Source organism: Papio anubis, chromosome 18 (genome assembly GCF_008728515.1).
Source record: "Papio anubis isolate 15944 chromosome 18, Panubis1.0, whole genome shotgun sequence".
NCBI lineage: Eukaryota > Metazoa > Chordata > Mammalia > Primates > Cercopithecidae > Papio > Papio anubis.
The window spans coordinates 21,268,938-21,293,568 of NC_044993.1; positions in this window are offsets into that span (position 1 = coordinate 21,268,938).

The following is a 24,631-nucleotide window of genomic DNA, read 5'->3' on the forward strand; positions in this document are numbered from 1 at the left end:
AGATTCTAAATTAAATGATTCAAATACTACTGTGGCTGATTAAAAGGCTTTATTCAATTTCCTCCTGACCACATGCTCTCCTGTGAGAGGAGGAGATATTGTTTCTAGAAGAAATGCACTATTTGGAGTCTGTTGATCTAATCTAATGGATGGTGGTTATTAAATACCATCTCCCTACTTTTTTTCTAAATGAAAGGTGAGACTAAAGAAGAAGAAAGAAATGACTTCCTGTTTGTTTAACTATGAATGATTCTCTCTTGCCAGGTTTCTGGGTAGCACCCTCTACAGTGAACCAGGGTGGGTACCTAAGACATTTTAAAGTACGCTTAAAAGACCTCTAGGCAACCATAACAAAGGTCAACAAATGAAACTCAAGCATGAATAAACAGGAAGAAGAGTCTGGGATTGCAGTTGACCATCTAATGGTGCCGTGCATCACCCATGGTACCCGCTGAAGGGACAGTCTCGTGCCAGCCACCTTAGTGCCCTCCCTTCTCAGCCTTGCTGATTAGACCCCGAGGGAACCAGGACCCAAGGCGGCCAATCCAGAGATGTGTCATGTGCCCTGGCAGAAAACAGATGAGCTGGCTTAGGAACATGAATGAGGAACTCCAGCAATGAGGAGGTTAGCAGCAGCTGATGCAGGCACTGAAAGGGGGAGAGAGAAGTCAGAGAGAGACCGCAGGACTCTGGGAGAGCGCTGGAGTAACCAGATGGCCAGAATGGGCCTTACTCTGGTCCAGGCTCTGTCCCAGTTTGTTGCACTCATCTTGAAAGCAAGCTCAGCCCTTCTTCTGTTTTTGTTTTTGTTTTTTTTTTTTTTTTTGAGACAGAGTATCGCTCTGTCACCCAGGCTGGAGCGCAGTAGCCGGATCTCAGCTCACTGCAAGCTCCGCCTCCCGGGTTCACGCCATTCTCCTGCCTCAGCCTCCCAAGTAGCTGGGACTACAGGCGCCCGCCACCTCACCCGGCTAGCTTTTTGTATTTTTTAGTAGAGACGGGGTTTCACCGTGTTAGCCAGGATGGTCTCGATCTCCTGACCTCATGATCCGCCCGTCTCGGCCTCCCAAAGTGCTGGGATTACAGGATTGAGCCACCGCGCCCGGCCTTTCTTCTTTTTTAAAAAAATTTTATTTACTTATTTTTTTGAGACAGGGTCTTGCTCTGACACTCAGGCTGGAGTGCAGTGGCGCCATCTCCACTCACTGCAACTTCTGCCTCCCAGGCTCAAGTGATTCTCCTGCCTCCCAAGTGAGTAGCTGGAACTTCAGCCACACATGACCACGCCTGGCTAATGTCTGTATTTGTAGTAGAGATGAGGTTTTGCCAAGTTGGCCAGGCTGATCTCAAACTCCTGGTCTCAAGTGATCTTCCCACTTTGGCCTCCCAAAGTGCTAGGATTACAGGTGTGAGCCACCACTCCCAGCCTGCAACCCTTCTTAAGGTGGCCTAAGCAGAACTCAAAGGAGCCCAGCTGAACCCAGGAATCAACAGAAGATTTTCAGCAGGAACCACAGAGCAGTTCACCACCATATGAAACAAAGCGGCTTTTGGAGAGTGAGTTGTGTAATCTACAAGGGATATGATGAGGCCAGACCATGGGGCAGGAAATGGCCCTTTGGCCAAAGCAAGGAGGAGGGTAGCAGGCACTGGGGGAGAATGGAGCTCACCTGCCGGCGGCCACCTCCCACTAACCTCGCCTCTAGGCTTCCGTCTCTGGAGGAAAGGATGCCACAGCCTGGCCCTCCTACCCCAGGCCAACAGACAAGGGGGCTCACAGAAGGGAAGCTTGCTTCGAACTCCAAGTACCTCCAAGGTCTGGTAAGACAGCATGACCTTGGACCTTGGAAGGGAGCACAAGTGGAAACACACCCAGGCTCTGGCTTGGCCCATCGATAGGTGCAGAATCCCTCATCTGGGATTCCCTCAGTTTACTGAATGAATTTGTTTCCATTTACACTTTGGTTTTTAGCCAATGTATAATTTTCATTATGTTAAGAATTGGTCTCATGTAGTGAATAAGGCCATAGGCCTTGGTGCCAGGCTGTTGGGTGAGCTTCTGGCCCTGCTACTTAATGTGTGGCCTTGACCTAGTCACTTAGCCTCTCTGTGCCTCAGTTTACTCATCTGTAGAATAGGAACAATCTGCCCCTCCCTAGGAGCATTGTCTATGAGATTAAAGGAGCTGTCTGTTCTGTGCCAGGGCTTGTAACAGATCCTGCCCATGTCAATATCAGCTTGACATTTTTTTTTTTTTTGAGACAAAGTCTGGCTCTGTTGCCCAGGCTGGAGTGCAACCTCCGCCTCCTGGGTTCACACCATTCCCCTGCCTCAGCCTCCCGAGTAGCTGGGACTACAGGCACCCGCCCCACGCCCGGCTAATTTTTTGTATTTTTGGTAGAAACGGGGTTTCACTGTGTTTGCCAGGATGGTCTCGATCTCCTGACCTTGTGATCCACCCGCCTCGGCCTCCCAAAGTGCTGGGATTACAGGCATGAGCCACTGCGCCCGGCCAGCTTGACATTTTATTGGACATTTGTGTTTCTTTTCTTTCTTTCTTTTTTTTTTAAGACAGAGTTTTACTATTGTTGCCCAGGCTGGAGTGCAATGGTGTGATCTTAGCCCACTGCAACCTCAGCCTCTGCCTCCTGGGTTCAAGCGATTCTCCTGCCTCAGTCTCCCGAGTAGCTGGGATTATAGGCTTCCGCCACCACATCTAGCTAATTTTTGTATTTTTAGTAGAGACAGGGTTTCACCATGTTGGCCAGCCTGGTCTCAAACTCCTGACCTCGTGATTTGCCCACCTCAGCTTCTCATAGTACTGGGATTACAGGCATGAACCACCGCGCCCGGCCCTTGTGTTTCATTTCAAATGCTTCTGTCCTGGCCCTTTGACCGTTTTTATGGGGGGGTGTTTTTCCAGTTGACCAGCAGGAGTTTTTGTTTTGTTTTGTTTTTTTGTTTTGTTTTTTGAGGCGCCCGCCACCACGACCAGCTAATTTTTTGTATTTTTAGTAGAGACGGGGTTTCACCGTGTTATCCAGGGTGGTCTCGATTTCCTGACCTCGTGATCCACCCGCCTCTGCTTCCCAAAGTACTGGGATTACAGGTGTGAGCCACCGCGCCCGGCCCAGCAGGAGTTCTTAATAACGCCAGCGCCCTCCTCCGTCTGCGCTGCGCGGCTGAGGCCCATACAACCTCCAGGGGGCGCCCGGGGCTCGCGCTGCCTCGACGCGGTGGCCCGTGGGTGTCCGGGCCGGAGAACTGCAGATCCGAGTGCGTCCTTCCTCTTGGTCCCCGAGCCTCCTCCCTCTCCCTTACCCAAAGACAGTGAGCTGGAGCGCGGGCGGCTGGATGCATAGCGCAGCCTTCGCAACGGGTCTTTTTTCGTCCCACTTTTTATGGGACCTTGGGCTTCCAAACCGACGTTGGATGGTTTGTCAGCGGATACTTTCACCGCCCACCGCAAACTTGCAGAGCCAAGCGGGGCTGCTCTCCGGAGGATCTCGGAGGACGCCCCCTGCCAGCTGCCAGCATCTGGGGGAGAGGGACTGCGTTTGGGGTGGGAAATGAAGTTCTGGTTTTTCACATTTACTGGCCTACACTGGCGTCTCACTGTGACCTAGGAACTGGAGATGGAGGCTAGGGGTGGGAGTTGGGGAGCCACAGGCTGTGGGACGGGGGTTTCCACCGAGATCGGTGGTCACCAGGCAACAGCTCCTCACCAGGCAGAGGCCTTAGACAGCAGCATCATGGGCGACGGATGGAGACCATGGGATTCAGGGGCCTGAGAGGGAGACAATGGGATGGCCACAGAATCCAGCCAGAAATGAAGGGACAAAAAAATCCTTGGGGCTGCAGACCAGAGGCCTCTGTGGTGGCCAAGGATGAGGGAGACACAGGGTGCTAGGTATGGCAGAGGTGTTACCCTAAAAGGCCAAGACTGTACAGGGCTGGACCTGGCAGCTTGGGTGTGGCAGGGAATGGAGAGAGACCAAGGAAGTTTGTGACCTGGACAGTGACATAGGTCATTGTTACCCATCACAGTTGCCCAAGATAAAGGGAGGTCCTTGAGTTGAGAAAGGGGCTGGGTGCCTGCCTGTAATCCCAGTGCTTTGGGGGGCTGAGGTGGGAGGCCAGGAGTTCAAGGCTGCAGTGAGCCATGATCATGCCGCCGTACTCCAGCCTGAGTCACAGAGTGAGACTCTGTCTCTAAAAAAAAAAAGAAAAGGAAAAAGACTGGGCGTGGTGGCTCCAGCCTGTAATCCCAACTCCCAACCCTTTGGGAGGCTAAGGCTGGCAGATGGCTTGAGCCCAGGAGTTCAAGACCAGCCTGGGCAACACAGTGAGACTCTGTCTCTACAAAAAATGCAAAAATGAGCCAGGCATAGTGGTGCTCACCTGTGGTCCCAGCTACTTGAGAAGGTGAGGCAGGAGGATGGTTCAAGCCTGTGAGGCAGAGGTTTCAGTGAGCCAAGATCGTGCCATTGCACTCCAGCCTGGGAAAAACGTGGGGAGAGAAAAAGTGAGCCAAGCCCCAAAGCAAGGGCTGGGAAGGGAGAACAGCAAGCAGGAGCCTCAAAAACTGGGGCAGTGGGGACAGGCGGTGTGAAGGGGGTGGGATTGTTCAAAGGCACAGGAGCAATGGTTTCCAGGGATACTGGGGGTTCTGGAGAAGGGACAGCAACTCCCAGGAGATGTGGGGAAGCTGTGGACAGCAGGGGTCACCTGCAAAGCTGGAGATGGAAGGAGAGGCTGAGGTTGTGTCTGTAACAGATGGCCCCGGCTTTCCAGAGCGTGGAGGATAGCACATGGGGAGTGGGTGAGAAGATATGAGACTTCAGTGGGTGGGAGGACAAGATGGGGTGACCAAGAGCATGAGGGTGGGAGTCTGGACAGGACCCTGGGCTCATCACATGGGCCTCTGGGCAGAACCAGGGTAGCAGAGCCTCCACTCACAGCCCGGACACCAGCCTCTCCTTGGAAGGACCCATCTCCTATTAAGAACCCCGTGGCACAGTGGCTCATGCCTGTAATCCCAGCACTTTGGGAGGCTGAGGTGGGCAGATCACCTGAGGTCAGGAGTTCGAGACCAGCCTGGCTAACATGGCAAAACCCCGTCTCTACTAAAAATACAAAAATTAGCTGGGTGCGCTGACTCATGCCTGTAATCCCAGCACTTTGGGAGGCCAAGGCGGGCAGATCACGAGGTCAGGAGATCAAGACCATCCTGGCTAACACGGTGAAACCCCGTCTCTGCTAAAAAATACAAAAAAATTAGCCGGGCGTGGTGGTGGGTGCCTATAGTCCCAGCTACTCCGGAGGCTGAGGCAGGAGAATGGTATGAACCTGTGAGGTGGAGCTTGAAGTGAGCCAGAGCTTGCAGTGAGCTGGAGCTTGCAGTGAGCCGAGATTGTGCCACTGCACTCCAGCCTGGGCAACAGAGCGAGACTCTGTCTCAAAAAAAAAAAAAATTAGCTGGGCATTGCGGGCTCCTGTAATCCCACCTACACGGGAGGCTGAGGCAGGAGAATCACTTGAACCTGGAACCCAGAAGGTGGAGGTTGCAGTGAGCTAAGATCATTCCATTGCACTCCAGCCTGGTCGACAAGAGCAAAACTCCGTCTCAAGAAAAAACCCAAAAAACCAAACCAAAACAAAAAACCACGCTGCACCATGACAGGTCCTTAGTGAGTGGGTCATGGGCTCTCACTGCACACCAAGGAGCCCCACATGTAAAAATGCTTCCAGAAACATTGAGTGCTTGTAAAGACCTACTGCCGGGCATATTGGCCCTATTAGAGGGAACATTTTATCACATTGGAGACAGAAGTAGGTTGTTTCGTGGTAATTGCTTTCCTAAACCATAGAGAAAAATGCATCACAAACCCAGCACAATTAACTAAAGTGGTCACATTCCTCTTCTTTGATTTAAAGCTGTTTAGAAATATTAGCAACTGACTTTGCTTCCAGGTTGTTGGTGCTTTTTTTTTTCTCAACTGTAACTTTTTCTTTTGAATCCCATAAAATATCCTGAGGACACCAGGAGGGAGGAATGAAAAGATGCTTGCGTTTCCAGCTCTGCAGCCAACTGCTACTCAGACAATACCCTCAATGTGTAACCTGGGAGTTTAATATTCTCAAATATTTATAATTATGCAGAAATAGCCCTAAGAAATGTTCAGCTTCTTCACAGCTGGATAATTATCTACATTCAACGTTCACAACCTCAGAGCTGCTTCTCAGAGTTTGGGGTGCCTCTCTGCCACTTGGGCATGCAGAGTACATGGGTTCTGTGCGCAGATTCCTAAGGGGGCATAGAGGTGGCATGGGGAGATCCCAGCGTGCTCTCTCTCTCAAGAGTCCTGCTCTGTGGTGCAGGCTGGAGTGCAGTGGCATGATCATTGCTCACAGTACCTTCGAACTCCTGGGCTCAAGCAGTCCTCCCATCTCAGCCTCCCGAGTAGCTGGGACCACAGGCGCATGCCACCACACCTGGTTATTATTATTTTAAAAACTTCAATAGGTTTTTGGGGAACAGGTAGTGTTTGGTTACAAGGATATATTCTTTAGTGGTGATTTCTGAGATTTTGATGCAGCCATCACCGAAGAAGTCTACACTGTACCCAATGTATATGTAGTCTTTTAACCGTCACTCCTCTCCTACCGATTTTTTTTTTCTGACTAATTAAAAAAAATTTTTTTTTTTTTTGGTAGAGACGGGAATCTCACCTTGTTGCCTAGGCTGGTCTTGAACTCCTGGCCTCAAGCAGTCCTCCCACCTCAGCCTCCCAAAGTGCTGGCATTACAGGGTCAAGACAGGCTCAATCATTCCCAGCAAATCCTATAGTGGACCCATGAATAAAGTCCTACATTGAAGAGTCCCTGCGAAAGTGTCTCATGGAGCCCCAGGTGCTCCCCACAAAAGGGTGCTGTGGTCAAAGCAGCGCTGCCTCTGTCTGCCTTTGGAGAGGCACCATGCATTCCACTATTCATACATTTTCTCCTTGCCTGTCATCTCTCCTGCTGCTCCCTCTGTTCCACGCATATTTCCAGAAGAATATCAAGAAAACTATTTTTCCTGCATAATTACCCGCCTCCTCTCCACCCACCTCCACACATCTTTTCAGCTTTGACGTGGCAGCTGCTCTGATTTCTTTAAGTGGACTGCATTCTGCATTTACCAGGCAGGTGGAATTCTATGAAGGGAGCCTCCAGCTGAGCCTGGGAGTGAGGGCCCTGGACGTGATCATTCCTCCCTGCACCAGACGTGCGGCTCCCCTGTCTGCATTGAGGTCCTCCTTCCCACAGCCCCTGGGGCACAAAGCTATTGGTTCCTGAATGAGTGTCACCAACCAACTGCCTGGTCCTCTTTCTCCCAAGCCCAGGCTGCCTCAGTCCTGACCCTGTGACCTGAAAGGAAATTCCTCTATAGTGAGATCAGCTGGCATCTTCTCAGTTGCAGCTTTCTGAACTCTCGACCCAAACTAGCACAAGCTGAAGAGAATGGGCTGTCCCATGGAACCAGTCTTGAAGCCCCAGCTGAGGTTCACTGTCGCTGCTGCTCTGGAATTCTTTCCACCTGCCCGCCTTGGGCTATGGGCTTCATTCCCAGGCTGGCGATGCCCCACACAGCAAAGGGGTCAAAGGTGTGCCAAACCCTGGTTCACACTCTGCCTGGAAGAGCCAGCAGTTCCTTCTCCAGGTGGCTTCTACAAATTATCAGGAAAGCATCTTCCCTTGCTGGGTGTGGTGGCTCACACCTGTAATCCCAGCATTTTGGGAGGCAGAGGCCGGTGCATCACTTAAGGTCAGGAGTTTGAGACCAGCCTGACCAACATGGCAAAACCCCATCTCTACTAAACATACACAAATTAGCTGGACTTGGTGGCACGCACCTATAATCCCAGCTACTTGGGAGGCTGAGGCAGGAGAATTGATTGAACCTGGGAGGCGGAGGTTGCAGCGAGCCGAGATCGTGCCACTGCACTCCAGCCTGGGCAACAGAGTGAGACTCTGTCTCTAAATAAATAAATAAATAAGAAAGCATCTTCCCAGGGGCCCATCAAAAGTCCTGTGGGTCCGATTGGTCCCAGTGGGGTCTGGTGCCGGTCCCTTAGCCAACCACTGTGGCCAGGTGGCTGGGACATGCTGATGAGTGTCAGTCTATCAAGGCCTGTCCCTGCAGCTGGGAGAGTGTGAGAAGTCCCTGAGCTCCATGGGGGAAGGATGGACACCCAAGTCCAATGTGGAATACTGGACCAACGAAAGTGGGACTGGACGGCAGAAGATCCCGGAAGTGAATGTTCACTTCTTTGTGTAACTTGCAATTGAGTCTCATCACCTTCTGTCTCTGAGAAGCAAAGACCAACCTCTTTCTTTGTGCACCTCAAGATGTAGTTTTCCAAGCAGGGTCCTTGCCTTCTCATGGACTTGCTCTGTCCCCAGCACCGAGGACGCTGACTGACCAATGAGGTGCTCCACCAGGATGAGCAGATGGAAGGAACCCAAGGGAGGAAGAAAGAGGCATGCTTGTGTGCAGGTGGCTTTGGGGCTCTGGATAGATAGAGACAGCCCTGGGATCCATGGAACCGTCTGGATGAGGGGCCCAGGGCCCAGAATGACGCATCTCTTCTTCCACAGGCCTCACTCTAAGGTGGCCAGGAAGAGAGCTGTTACCAACAGAAGTGTGGATGCCTGTCACTCAAGTGTTTCACTGCACGAGGCTGCGGGAATCATTCAGTAAGATTCCAGAAGCATTCATGGGACTTCTATTCATGCCAGGCCCGGGCATAGGCACTGTAGTGCCCACAACAAGTGGACAAGGCACAGCTAGTCTTTGCCCTGCAGGGGCACACTTGGCAAAATCAGGTCCCCACAAAGCCAGGACAAAAACAAAGGGAACCCTGTCATCAGAGGTGGGAAGAGCCACCCCACTGCCCCCTCGGCACCTCTGCCAGCCTTTCTCTCAGCAACCAGAATGAGCCCCCAGGTGCCCTCACATAGCTGTGAGGTGTGCCAGACACTTTTCTTTTATATACATATGATTTGTGACAAGTCAACCCCAACTTGCATCATAAGACACTAAAAGGCTTAGAGGAAATTTTTCCCACATTGAAGACTCAGAGATGCCCAGATAGTCTCTCCTTGGTTACCGCTAAGTCTGACATCAGTCATGGTGTTCCATTTGTTTGGTATGTCTGTGATAATATGTAAATCATGAGCTTCCCATCACACCAAGGCTTAGAGGGAAGAGCCTCTCCCGAATTTTCCTTTTGAGGAAGTTGGTGCCTTGGAGACAATGTTCTTCTCCTTTGAGGACTCTTCTTAGTAAGCAGAGTACATTTTTTCTTCACTAAAAAAATCGATTTCTCCAAATTTTTGAAAATTGGTTTAATATCCTGCTTTAACTTCTGTGCCCAATTCCAGAGGCACCAGACCTCACCAGGACCAAGCTCTGTTTAGCACCCCATGCAGGCGAGCCCCCCAGCAGTGTATGGGACATTCTGGGGGCCTCACCTGAGTGTCAGACACATCTGCAATTTCTCCAGCCACAACGCAGCCTCCGCTGCCTGTGACCCTGAGGTGGTTGCTCGGGTCAGCGTGGTCAGTCTCTCTAGCCACCACCCCTGAGGCCCCTTTCTGGCTTCCAGAAGGGATTCTCTCTGCTTGGGGCCGAGACATCAGTCCTGACAGGGCTTGTTGGCAGATGACAGGGATTTTCAAAGTCAGAGCCCCAGAAATGGCTTGACTTTGGCCACTGTTGTGATCGCCCCTGAGTTGTCACCACCAACCCCTCCCAGCCAACAGCAGCTAACTCTGTTATCTAGTCCCTTGCTCCTTCTGCCTCAGCGTGGACAGCTGGGTCCCCACACTGGAACCACCCGGGTTCCAGTGTAGGGTTGTCCAATGGTCTTGCTTTGCCTGGGTCTGAGCGGTTTCCTGGGATGCGAGACTTTCCATGCTAAAACTTTCAATGGGGTAGAATCCAGAGGTCTCTCAAGCATCTGCAGAGAGAAAAGAAGTCTCTTCCGTTACCAGTATCCTCCTTCTGTCCCCAAGAGTAATCACTTCTAAGACAGTTATCTAAGGAAATTATTTGTTTCTGGGGCAACTGCCCCTCAATCATCAAATAATCTGAGAGGAGTCCACATCCTGGCATCTGGAGAACCCTGCTCTGGGCATCACCCTCATTAGAGCTGACGTGAAACCATCCCTGTTAACAGAGCCTACTGCTGGCAACTCAAGAGGCCGTGAAGTGCCTGGGAAAGACAGGGCGAGGCAGAGCTATTACTGAGCATCTTCTCTGTGTCCAGTGCTGTTCTAGAGCCCACAGGCAAGAGGAGGCTGGTGAACTATGACTCATGCCCTCAGGACTTACAAACCCCAATTCTTGGGAGAGAGTCCCAGTTATTTCCTACTGGGATACCCGGCTTGACTTGAAATCTGAATGTTGGGGTGGGTCTTACGAAGGAAGTTAAAACCTAAATTCCACCTGCCCCTTAAGAAGAAGCAACCTTTGTTGCTTCTTCAAGGGAAAGGCTTTCCTGTGAACAACCTCCATTTCTGCATAGAACACTTATTTCCAGAGCCAACTCCTAACCTTATGAAAACACGAGGACATCAGTGAGTGTCAGTTTATCAAGGCCTGTCCCTGCAGCTGGGGAAGAGTGTCTTTGCTTTGCCCTTTAGACCTTGGTTAAAGTTGCCTACAAGCCAAATAAATTCCAGCTCTAGGTCATCAAGATGGACCCATCGAGGTACAAATGAAGTTTCCAATTCAAGCTTCTCCCTGGGCAGGCTGTGTTGCTCGCATATGAGTAGGCTCTGCTTGTCGACACATCCAGCAGGAAAATGCATGCATGGTGCCACCTACATTCTCACCCTGTGTCCCAGGCTGGAGTGCCGTGGTGCGATCTCGGCTCACTGCAACCTCCGCCTCCAGGGTTCAAGCAATTCTCCTGCCTCAACCTCCTGAGTAGCTGGGACTACAGGCGTGCGTCATCACACCCGCCAATTTTTAGTATTTTTAGTATTTTTAGTAGAGGTGGGGTTTTGCCACGTTGGCCAGGCTGGTCTCGGACACACAGCCTCAAGTGATCCGCCTGCCTCGGCCTCCCAAAGTGCTGGGATTACAGGCGTGAGCCACCGTGCTCGGCCAGAAAACCAAGGTTTAGAGATGTTTGTGACTTGTTTATGGTCTTGTAGCCAGAAAATAGAAGCAGCTTTGGGGACCCAGGAAATTCAACTCCAGAGGCCACCAGCATAACCACCAACTTATAACAGGTACCCTTCCTAAAAGATAAGGAATCTTGCAACATTTGATGTGTGAACAATGTATTTGGGAAACCTTTTTTTTCTGGGAAGAGAGTCTAAAGCACTCAATGGATTTCGAGAAGGCACCAGGACCCCATACAAGTTGAAGAGAAAGTCTGGGGGTGGTGGACCACGCTGGGCTCACCTCCCTTTTACTCTGAAGATAGAAAAGGGCTGAACTGTGACATCAGGACTTGGGTGCAACCCCAGGAACACACGTGGAGGGTGGAACTGTGTGGACTAGAATGGACCCTGAGGAGTTGTGAAATCATCTTCCCTGGAAGCGTTTGTGAAGGGAAGGGTCCCCCACTCGGCTGCGAGGACTCAAGTTTGACCTATGCGAAGCTCTGGGAATGTGACCCCTTGAGGACCCCAACTTAGGGAGGGAGGAAACAGCTTGAGCTTTAGCAGCCCAGCGAGGCCACCTGCTCCCATGCCTGCCTGCCTGATACAGGCCATATACCCGATATCCACTGGGTGCCTACAGTTTGAAGCTCTGTGCTTAGTGCTGCATATGAAAGAGTGTCTTCATTTCTCACAATAGCCCCAGGGGATAAATACTATTATCATTCCCATTTTACAGGATGAACTGAGCCTTCAAGACGCTAATGGGCTTGCTGAGGTCACCCAGCTGGTAAGAGCTGGCCCTGGGATTTGAACTCTGGCAGTCGGCCAACAGATCCCCTCTATCCAGCACTCGGCTGCTTGCTCCTTCAACCAGGCCAACCTCCGTGGCCTGGATGACTACTCTTGCTCCTTCTTTCGGGCACCAAGGATGTTTGTCTGTGGAGTCCCTCTGGGGACGCTACAGCCATCAGCATGGTGACAGAGATGATCATTCCTACAGTAAGAATGGAAAGTGAGAGGAGAGAGAAAGAAGGAGGCCTCCTCACTCCATACCCTTGTGCCCATCTCCAGGATGAACCTGGCAAGACAAGGCTAAAGAGACCACAGCCACCCAGCCCCCTGAGTAGCTGGGATTACAGGTGTGTGCCACCACACCTGCCTAGTTTTTGTAATTTTTTTTTTTTTTTTTTTTTTTTTGGGACGGAGTCTCGCTCTGTCACCCAGGCTGGAGTGCAGTGGCCGGATCTCAGCTCACTGCAAGCTCCGCCTCCCGGGTTTACGCCATTCTCCGGCCTCAGCCTCCCGAGTAGCTGGGACTACAGGCGCCCGCCACCTCGCCCGGCTAGTTTTTTGTATTTCTTAATAGAGACGGGGTTTCACCGTGTTAGCCAGGATGGTCTCGATCTCCTGACCTCGTGATCCACCCGTCTCGGCCTCCCAAAGTGCTGGGATTACAGGCTTGAGCCACCGCGCCCGGCCTGTAATTTTTTTTAGTAGAGACAGGGTTTCACTATGTTGGCCAGGCTGGTCTCAAACACCAGACCTCAGGTGATCCGCCCACCTTGGCTTCCCAAAGTGCTGGGTTTACAGGCATGAGCCACCACACCTGGCTCAGAATTTGCACATCTGCCGTGGAGAAGGCCAGGGTGTCAGATCCCAGCTCCAGTGTCAAGAAAGCCCTTCTCAGGCCCTTGCTTCTCTTTCTCCCTCTCCCCAACTCTAGTCCATCCCTGAAGAGATGGACAGCACTTCAGCTGTCACATGGAGGATGAGTTGCAGCAGGGAAGAAGAGACCCGCCACAACCTCCTGTCACCACTGCAGGACGTGATTCTAAATAGGATAGATTTTTGATGATGTGATGATGGCTGGAAAAACTATGGAGCCTGCCCGGGAGTTTTTCCAATATGTGGGGATGAGAGTTGGAGGAAGAGCAGGTTTGCAGATGCCAAGCCCAACTTATTCCGTACAATGGGTACAGGAAAGTTGGAGATAGAAGGGTGCAAGGCCTGTCCAAAGAACAAGCCTCTATGCAGCTCTTAGGTGGAATATGCTGGAGGAGGTTAGAGGGTGATGATGAGTAACTGGCAAGAATGGATCACATTGGCCTTATGGGCTAGGTCAAAGAACCTGGAACTTACCCTGAGGGCAATGGAGAGCCATAGAGGGCTGTAGGCAGGGAGTGTCATGATCCAATTCATGTGCTCTAAAAGTTTGTTCCAGCTGTAACTATGGAGAGTGGGGCGGAGAGGCCGGAACAGCTTGGAGAGGCCTGAACTAGGACAGAGGTGACAGAGTTGGCAAAGAGGGGGTGAGCTGGTGCAAAATTAAGGAAATGAAACTGGCAGGCGATGCTATATACTAGTCTCAGGGCCCCTTGCTGCCCCAGTGAGTCACTGAGGCCTAGGGGAGGAGCTGAGCACCTACTGCACACCAGGCCCCGTGCTGGGTCTCCCCATTTGTTCTCCCAAATAACCCTCAAATAATCCTTGAGACAGGAATTATCGTCCCCACACAGTCAGTGAGGAGATGGCCTCAGAGAAGCCTAGTTACTTGTCAGAGGCCCCACCCCTCTGGGCAGTGATGCTGCCAGGACTGGAATCCAAGTCTGCCCTGGGGCAGAGGCACAGTCCTGAGTCTACAGACCGACACATCTGCCAATAGCTGGAGCAGCATCTCTTGTGGAGGGCACCGTGTGTGGCTCCATGGTACCCCCTCGCCAGGTACACCCTCACCAGGGATGTTCAGAGAAACAGCCAAAGTGCCAGAGGATTGCTGGGGGTCCCAAACAACACAGCAGGGCACCAGACATGGTACACACCGACAAGGACCCTGAGGGCAAAGTCATGGGGGAAGCTGAGAACTTGGCCAGAGCTCCTTCCTGAGCAGAGGAAAGTGGGCAGGGACGTCAGCAGAAGGTGAGGGGGACTCGAATCCTACACGTGCCCAACACCCTAACCAGGCAGAGCCATAGCAGCTGGCAGCCTGCACTGCCTCACTGCCAGTCTCCGGTGCTGGGAGTCTTTCTTCCCTGGCCTTTGTGGTGGAGTTGCAGGTGACTAACTGTCCTTCATCTACTTGCTGAGGAACAGAGCAGGGCCAGCCAGGGCTGGACTACAAGGGGCTGCAAAGTGCCAGGCATGGTTCTGGGTTCATGCCTGTAATCCCGGGACTTTGGGAGGCTGAGACATGTGGATTGCTTGAGCCCAGGAGTTTGAGGCCAGCCTGGGCAACATGGTGAACTTTCATACTTAACTCACCCCTCTTAATGATCCTTGGTACAAGTGACTGTTACTATACCCATTTTACAGATGAGCAAATGGAGAAACAGAGAGGTTAAGCAGCCTGCCCAGGGTTATACCACACCTGGCCACTGACCAGGCTGGGGCTTAAACCCAGGCAGTCAGGCTCCAGTATAACCACCGTACACCTGCACCCACCCATTCCTCCCACCTACCCCTCCTCAGCCTTCCCCTCTCTGTACCCCCTCCCCACCTTTCCCATCTCCAGAGATGCTTCCACACCCATGATACGAGGACCTGGGTACTGACCAGGGCTGAGTGACCTTGACCTAGCCATGGCTTCTGGACAAGACCTTGGCTACTCGCCTAACCCTAGTGTCTGCTCTGCCCTGCCCACCTGGCTTGAGGGGAGTAAGGCCAGATCTCTGGGGTGAAGAATGGGCACCCTGCAGGCACGCTGGCCCACAGAAGGTCAGATGAGGGCTGAGAGCTAGGCCCATGAGTCCCACCCACCACAGCCTCACCATGTGCACAGACCACAAAGACACGGAGCCCTTCCCTTTGTCCCAGTTTAAAATGTCAGGCCACCCTCCTGAAATGTGCAAGAAGATCTAGGCATGCAACTTGGTAACCCACTGTGACCACATTAAACCACTTCAGCTGTCCCTCCCTACCTCTCCCGCTACTGGCTTCAGGGTGGCCTCCATGAGAGGCTTCAGGGTAGCCCCCATTTCAGACACCATTGCTTTTCTCATCTTGGCCTGGTCAGTCCAGGCTCTCCTGCCTCCCAGACCAGTGGTCACTGTTGAACAGAAATGGAAGGAGGGCAGCTGTTCCCTGGACACAAAGAGGCATGAGGATGGGGTCTTGGGCCCAAAGGACAGGCCAGACTGGGTCTCAGCCTCTCCCACTCCTGCTGCTCAACTGTTCTTTGTCATTGCCATGGGGACTCTGCATCCCAGCCCACCAGAGGCTGAGGCAACCCATTCTTCTCGTTTTATTTTATTCTTTATTCATTTTGAGATGAGTCTTGCTCTGTCATTCGTGCTGGAGTGCAGTGGCATGACCATAGCTCACTGCAGCCTCCAACTTCTAAGTTTAAGCAATCCTCCCACCTCAACCTCCTGAGACGTTGGGACTGCAGGTGTGCACCACTACACCTGGCTAATTTTTTGTTATGTCTTTTTTCTTTTTTTTTGAGACAGAGTCTTGCTCTGTCACCCAGGATGGAGTGCAGTTGCGTGATATCAGCTCACTGCAACCTCCGTCTCCCGGGTTCAAGCAATTCTCCTGCCTCAGCCTCCTGAGTAGCTGGGATTACAGGCACACACCACCATGCCCAGCTAATTTTTGTATTTCTAGTAGAGACTGTGTTTGACCATGTTGTTCAGGCTGGCCTCGAACTCCTGACCTCGTGATCCACCCGCCTCAGCCTCCCAAAGTGCTGGGATTACAGGCATGAGCCACCCCATCCAGCCTCATTATTCTCACTTTAAAGACAAGGCTGGTGAAGTCTGGAGAGGTAGGGCCAGCTCAAGGGCACCCAGAGAGCTAGTGGCAAAGCCAGGATTCAGGCTTCAGTCTATTCCTATAGCAGTGGGTGCCCTGCCCCATGAGACCCTCCTAACATGCGCAGGAAAAGCCATTTCAGGTTCCGATGCCCTAGGACACCCTAGACATGCCATCGAAGCAGAGAACACAAAGCCCACTATTCCCCTCGGTAGATTTTCCGAACCACAACACCCATGATTTTCCCTTTCATTTGTTTTCCCACTGATCAACATGAAGACAACATAAAGAAAACATAATGAGAGGCTTCCCGAATTAGAGACGGACCATAATGGCAGAGAAGTTGAACTATAGATAGAAGAATGCTGGCCTTCTCCAAGCTGCCCCCAGGATGGTCTGCTCGGGCAGGGCCAGCACCCTCTCATTAAGCAGCCTCATAGCCCTCCCTTGGGTCCTGGGAGGCAGTTGGGGTCTGGGGCATGGGTGAGGTTGTTAGCAGGGCTGGGTGGGGGCACTTGCCAGGCACATCACATAAAGTTTTGGGGAGAGAGTTTCAGCATCCTTCTATCATGGACAACATTTCCTCTGTTGGGGCAGGGGGCAGGGAGCTGGGGGCAGGACTGGGGTCAGGTTGTGGACAGGGGTCACCCAGGCTTTGGCAAAATGCCTGGCTGCCCTCTTAGGACAGATTCTTAGACATGGATGATGGATGTTCTGGGAGATCCAGAGGCAGGCGGTTCAGCATGATCGTTAGCTGACCTTAGCTGACCTTCCTTGGCTACTTACTGTACACCAGCCTGACGCTAAGCATTTTCCATCATGGTCCCATTTAATCCTCTTAATAACAATATACAGTAGTATTAGGATTGTCCTTATTGTACAGAGAGGTTAAGCAACTTGCCCAGGGTCACACAGCAGGTAAGAAGCAGAGAGAGACTGAACCTAGAACCTGTCTCTTGTGCCTGTTGGTGTAACCACAACACTACACTGCTTACCCCAGAGGGCTAGGGAAGAGACCTATGGAGGGAAGTCTCCAGCAGGGAGCCAGCAGGCTCTGGGCTCAGCCCCATCTGGTTTGATAGGCCCTGGATATGGGAAGAGATAGATAATGGCTGGCTATGTTTGAGGAAGACAGGAAGCCAGTAGGGGAAGAGGGAGGGAGGGACAGCTGACATGGAGGACAGTGTTCACGATCTTCAGAGCCTCCTGGCAGAAGTGACGAGTTACATCCACTAAGATGCAGCATACCTAGGGGAAACGGGGACAGCTGGGACTAGTCCCCAGAAACAGGATCCAACATGGGGGAGGCTGCACTGTGTCTTAGCAGTAGTGCACACAACTGGTACCCATCAAAGGGGGTTGGTTAGAAAAGCCAACATACCAGAAGTTGGCCGGGGGGCACAGGCTCCAGGGTCAGTGGGGGTTGGGGACTATGGGTCCCCTGAGTTGAGGACACCCAGAGCCACACATCCTTTGGGCTGCAGATCCTCAAGTTCATGGGCCTCCAGGGTTCCTAAATTGAAGGATCCCCAGGGTTATCGGTCCCAGAGCTGAGGGCACCCAGGGCCACAAATGCTGGCTCCTGGCCCATGTCTACTTCTAGCTTCTACTCCCCTGGCCAGAGAACCACCCCAGTGGTTACAAATGGCTTTGTGGCTGGTATCCGAGGGCAGCGAGGCTCTGGTTAGAGTGGGAGGGGTTCCACATGGAATCCAGACACTCTTGCCATCAACAGGGACCCCTGAAGATGGCATGAGATGCTCCTGGGTGGGTGGCTTACAGGATGATGTTGTCTTGTCAGAGGCGTTTGAACCAGACCAACTCCATTTTGAGTAGGGGCTGGGTAAAATAAGGCTGAGGCCTACTGGGCTGCATTCCCAGATGGTTAAGGCATTCTAAGTCACAGGATGCAGCACAAGATACAGGTCATAAAGACCTTGCTAAAACACGTTGCAGTAAAGAAGTCGGCCAAAACCCACCAAAACCAAGATGGTGACGAGAGTGACCTCTGGCCGTCTTTGCTGCTACACTCCCACCAGTGCTATGACAATTTACAAACACCATGGCAATGTCAGGAAGTTACCCTATTTGGTCTAAAAAGGGGAGACATGAACAATCTACCCCTTGTTTAGCATATCATTAAGAAATAACCATATAAATGGGCAACCAGCCGGAGTCGTCATTCTTTTATTACTTGACTTTCTTTTCTTTTTTTTTTTGGATGAAGTGCAGTGGTGCCATCTCGGCTCACTGCAACCTCTGCCTCCCCGGTTCAAGTGATCCTGGTGTCTCAGCCACTGAGGAGCTGGGATTACAGGCATGTGCCACGATGCCTGGCTAATTTTTGTGTTTTTAGTAGAGACAAGGTTTCGCCATATTGGCCAAGCTGGTCTCTAACTCCTGACCTCAGGTGATCCACCCGCCTTGGCTTCCCAAAGTGTTGGGATTACAGGCATGAGCCACCATACCTGGCCATTACTTGCTTTCTGAAAAACTTGCTTTCACTTTACGGACTCGCCCTGAATTCATTCTTGTGTGAGATCCAAGAACCGTCTCTTGGGGTCTGGATCGGGACCCCTTTCCAGGGTCTGAGATGGGGTCTTGGAGGGGTGTCAGAACAAAGGAGAGGGGCTGTGCCCTGTGGCCTGAGGAGAGCAGGATACTTCTGTAGGGGGTGTGGGAGAGGGGTGGTTCTTGACCAGAGCAGAAAGGAGGCAGCAGGCAGGAAAGACTGGAGCTCAGGCAAGATGGAATGGCTCCCTGCCCCAGATTGCCCTAGGCTAAGGGGCAGTGTCAGTCCTCCCTGCAGGGCTCCAGAGAACCTGATGGTGCTTAGTCTAAGGAGGCACATCTAACACAGGAGGACCGGCCATCTGGGAAGGTGACAGGTACCCTCACTGGGAGTCCTCCTTTAGGCCTGGAGGGACAATCACCAAGACTGCTGCAGGGGTCTGCCCTGTCGTCTCTCCCGATCCCCAAAGTGGAGGTCTTCTACTCACTGTCCACTAAGAGTCCGGCCACGCCTGCTACTCAGTGTGGCTGCCCTGGAGCTCCCGACCCTAGGAGTGGCCTGGAAAGCACGAGAAGGGCCACAACAGCCAGTGGCAGCCTGGCCTGGACTCCCTGGGACCAGCCCCTCCAGGGAACTAAGTGAGTGACAAGAAGGCTAGCTTTTTTCTCCTGCGTAATGCACTGGTGTTAATAAGGCCAGCGTTGTACACATTTACAGAACCTTTGATTTCACAATCACCAAGGGCCTTGCAAGTATTAATTAAGCCTCAAAACCCCTGGAGCCTGGAGCAGATTCTCATTAACCTCGTTCGGCAGAGGCTATGACTCTGCTTCCCTGCCAGAGCCTCATGGATGTAGCATGGCTCCAGCCCTGGGAGCCTGGCTGGCAGAGTTCCCTCCCCACGTTATGGGATGGCAGAGGTCAGGAAGGCTTTGGGGCTTCTAATAACTCCGTGGCGCTCATGACAAAGCCCAGTTCAGACCAAACAGATCACAGTCTTCTATTAGAGTAGCCGACACAGAAAGGACTCCCGCTCCCTTTAGGCTTTATTGAGATCTAAGTTACACACCGCACGCTGCACCTATTGAGCGCGTTCCATCCAGTGGCTTTTAGTGTATTCACAGAGCTGTGCATCCGTCCCCACGATCGATTTTAGAACATTTCATTAACCCAGAAAGAAACCCTACATCCCTTGGCCATTTTCCTGGCATCCTCCCCAGCCCTAGGCAGCCACGGATCTACTTTCTGTCTCTAGAGATTTGCCTATTTTGATTTGTTTTTATTTATTTTTGTTGTGGTAAAATATCCTTAACATACAACTTTCCACTTTAACCATTTGCAAGTGTCCAATTCAGAGGCATTAAGTACATTCACTTTATGGTTCGACCGTCCCATTCATCTCCAGAGCTTTTTCATCTCCCCCAGCTGAAACTCTGTGGCATTGAACATCAACTCCCCGTTCCCCCTGCCCCTGGCAACCATCATGCTACTTTCTGTCTTTATGAATTTGACTACTCTAGGACCTCATATTAGTGGAATCATATAGTATTTGTTCTTTTGTGTCTGGCTTATTTCACTTGGCATAATGTGTGTGTGTGTGTGTGTGTGTGTGTGTGTTTTGAGACAGAGTTTTGCTCTTGTTGTCCAGGCTGGAGTGCAATGGCATGATCTCAGCTCACTGCAATCTCTGCCTCCCGGGTTCAAGCAATTCTCCTGCCTCAGCCTCCTGAGTAGCTGGGACTACAGGCATGCACCACCATGCCCAGCTAATTTTTTTTTTTTTTTTTTTTTGAGACAGAGTCTTGCTCTGTCGCCCAGGCTGGAGTGCAGTGGCGCAATCTCGACTCACTGCAAGCTCTTCCTTCCAGATTCACACCATTCTCCTGCCTCAGCTTCCCTAGTAGCTGGGACTACAGGCACCCACCACCACGCCTGGCTAAATTTTTTTTTTTTTTTTGTATTTTTTAGTGGAGACAGGGTTTCACCGTGTTAGCCAGGATGGTCTTGATCTCCTGACCTCATGATCCACCCACCTTGGCCTCCCAAAGTGCTAAGATTAACAGGCATGAGCCACCGCGCCCGGCCTAATTTTTGTATTTTTAGTAGAGACGGGGTTTCACCATGTTGGCCAGGCTGGTCTTGAACTCCTGGCCACAGGTGACCCACCCACCTCGGCCTCCCAAAGTGCTGGGATTACAGGCATGAGCCACTGTGCCCAGCCTTGTTTTGTTTTTTTTTCTTTTGTGAGACGGAGTTTGGCTCTTGCTGCCCAGGCTGGAGTGCAATGGCATGATCTTGGCTCACTGCAACCTCCGCCTGCTGGGTTCAATCGATTCTCCTGCCTCAGCCTTCCAAGTAGCTGGGATTACACACTTGGCATAATGTTCTTAAGGTTCATTTTGGCCTGTTTTTAAGATATGAAATACTTCAAGCAAAATTACAGAAAACAATACACAACACATCCCCGTAATTTAACTCAGACATCTCGGACTTAACAAGTGTTAACATTTTGCCATAATATTTGCTTTTTGTTTCTTTTTGTTTGTTTGTTTTGCTAATGCCCTCCCCAGAGCTAACCAAGTTCTAAAGTTAGCGTTTATCTTTCTGTTTTCTTTTTTTAAAAAATTTTTTCTTAGCTACCCTATTAACTGAGAAGTTAGTATGTATGTTTCTTGTTCCTGTTTTTTTGTTTTATAACCTAACTTTATATCCATAATCCCATACAGTACTATTTTGTGTTTTTAAAACATATACAAATGGTGTCATATATGTTCATCTTATCACTTGTTCTCTTAACATTGTATTTTGAGATGTGCCCACCTCGACACACATAGCTCTGGTCTATTTGTTTTTTCTGCAGTACGTGATCTGACTATGTGTGATCAATAATTATATGTCCTATGTAACATGGGATTACACATCCTATGTAACGTGGAATTTATCCTGGGATTTCTCACTTCTGAATTCTCACCAGAAAACCATGGTGATATGGTTTGGCTGTGTCCCCACCCAAATCTCATCTTGAATTATAGTTCTCATAATCCCCATGTGTCATGGGAGAGACCCAGTGGGAGGTAATTGAATCATGGGGGCAGGTTTTTCCTGTGCTATTCTCATGATAGTAAATAAGTCTCACGAGATCTGGTGGTTTTATAAAGGGCAGTTCCCCTGCACACGGTCTCTTGCATGCTGCCATGTAAAATGTGCCTTTGCTCCTCCTTTGTCTTTCACCACAATTGTGAGGCCTCACCAGCCATGTGGAACTGTGAGTCCATTAAACCTCTTTTCCTTTATAAATTACCCAGTCTCAGGTATTTCTTCACAGCAGTATGTCTTTATTAACAGCATGAGAACGGACTAATACACAAGGCGACACGTGTCTCACCTGGGCAGACACAGACACCTCCTGAGCAGAGGAAGAGCCACCTAGCAAGAGGTTGAACACATAAGTGGGCCCAGGACTTTGACTCTTCCACCACTACCCAGCTCTGTGATCAGAGCTGTGAGGGGCACATCTGGTGTAGGGACAGCACTTCATGGTTTTCATTTCAATTTCCCCAATGACTAATGATGTTGAATGGCTGTGTTTTATTACCAGTTAACCCTGTGGCAAATGGCCCAGATACAGATGCCCGTTCCCTGGGATGCTGGGAGCTCCCAGACCACCATGAGACCTCTGTGAGGGAAGGCTGCAGGCCCAGGGCTGTCCCAGGACCCCCACTGTGCTCAGCATGATTGGTGCTTACCACCCCTCCATGCTCAGTCGCTCACCTGTGACAGGCCAGCTGCTGGGTGACACCTGGTTCAAGCAGTACCAGGTGCTGAGAATTCCTCTGACCATCCATAGTGGCCCCTCTTGGGGCACAGATCCACTTGTAGTATCAGGAGTGGGCCTTCCTCTATAGTAAGCCATTGGGTGGAGCTGCCAATGCTAAAAGCCCATGCCAAAGGTGGTGTGCTGCCTCCCACCAGCTCCACTCCAAACTTGTCAGGAGAAGGGTGCTGCCCCATTGAATGGCTGGGGCCTCACAAAGAGGGGGAGTGTCTGCCTCTGCACCTAAAGTGGGCTCCCCAGTGACTCACTATCAGGTCCTGTCACCCTGTCCCACCTCCCAGCTCCTGCTGGCAAGAGCCCCAAGGGAGGCTGCAGGCAGTTGGGCCCCAGCCTTCACCCCACCATCCAGAGAGAGCCACACTCAGGTTTCTCACCCCTCCCCCATTGTCCTGTGTCTGACATTGACCACAACCCCAAGTGGTACCCCAATGAGGCCCCAGCTTCACCCAGGTTTGACGCTGGAAGTGCTTGGTGGCCATCGAGAAGGCCAGGGGCAGTGGCTCATTTGATCTGGTGGGGTTCCCTGACACACTGGAACCCCAGGACACCTTCCCTCCCCTGTGGGCCAGCGGAAGCCCCGGGGGCTGAGGGCCCATCTGTCTGGCCACCTTCCTCTGTAGGGGCATGCAGCCAGGGGTATTGCCACTCCTCCATGCAGGGCCCAGGTAGCACCTGAAAGACACGGAGGAAAGCCCAGAGGATCTTTGAGGGAGTGACTGAGCCTCAGGGCAAGGCCACACCACCCCCCAGGCCGTGCACCTCACAACTGCAACTCCCAGGTGGTGCCAGGGGGCCTGGGGGAGTGTTTGCTGCACAAATACACACAAAGATCACAGCCTCCCTCCTCAGGGCACACCCCACCCGGTTCCCCCACATTCCTCTGCTCCTGAGGCAAGTGGCAGCCATCCCAGGGGACCTCCCAGCAGGGCTGCAGGAGGCATGAGGGGCACCCCGCAGGCTCCACCTGAGTTGCTGGCAGGACTTTGTGCTCCAGGTGCAGGGATCCCCAGCCTGACCATCTGGCCTGTGGCCAAACACCTCCTCACTGAGCCTCTACCCCAGATTCCTCAGGCTGCACCCCCATTCAGTGCCTGGCTCCAGTCTTCACTGTCTAAGCCCCAGGGGAGTGCCCTGGACTGAGAATAGCAGCTACACCCACAGCTCCCCACCCTGTGCCAGGCACAGCCCAGCTCCTCGCAAACCTTATCTCCTGGTACTGGGGCAGAGCCAAGGCCTCTGCCTCCACTCTGGCCTTGGACTCCCCGCCTTTGTTATCTGAGCCTGGACCCCTGCACCAGGACAGTTCCCCCCACTCCAACCCTGTGACTGCTACTGCTGCATTAGCCTGGCTAACATGAAACCAGGCCTGACTGGGCAGGCTCTCTTCTCTCAGGGATTTGATGTGCAAGGGGAGGAGGGCCCCACTGGTGGTGCCACAGGGCAAGGAACAGGCCAAGGCGGTGGCAGTGACCAGGGCAGTGACCACTGGTTGTACCCTGCAGTGCAGCCTAGAAGGCTGAAGCGTTGAGGTCCCTGGGAGCCCTCAGAGCCCATGTGGACAAGGTTGACCATTTCTAGCCAGGGCCTCGCTGGCTGTTCCTCCCCTCGAGATCTCCATTTCATATTATATCAAATAAAGGGTTCGGTGGATGTGTCTAAATGCCCTCCCAGCTTTTGGAAACACTGAGACTGAAACCCCAGATGGTCCAAAAGACTCGTGAGTGGCTCACAGGCCAGGAGCCATGGCCAAATAATCACATTCCTCACAATCAAATGAAATTCTCCCAGCTGGCCTGTTGTAGATCTCGGGTCGAGATTCATGCACTGTAAACACTTGGTATCAACTGGCTGACAAGTTGCAGCCTGCACCAGAGAAACAAGAGGGAATGGCTTCCATCTATCTTCCCAAAGCCAACTCAGAGGGTCTGTGCCATGTCTCAACCCTGGCAGGCCCAGATTGAAGGCACGAGAACATGGATTTACAGTCCCTTGTGATCAGGGTCCAGAATCAGCTCAGCAAGGTGGAGTGAGTCTCGTGGGCCTCCAGCAAGTGGCACAGGGGCTTGGGATCCAGGCCTCCAGGCTTCCCCGCACATCCCCGGTGCTGTCCCCTCCATACCACAGAGACCCACAACCCCTGCCCCACTGCTCCTTCGGCCTCTTTTTCTCTGCCCCCTGGCCTCACATAGTGTTTTGAAGGTGAACTCTGCGTACAGTGATACAGTGAATGCCATTTTGAGGTCACCTGTGGACGGAGCCTTCTGTAGATTAGTGTAAATGACAGAAACGTGCCTGGCCAGTGCTATACTCGCCATGCGTAACCAGAAAAAGGTTGTAGGATGCAAAGGCTCAGTGATCACAGCTGAGACCCA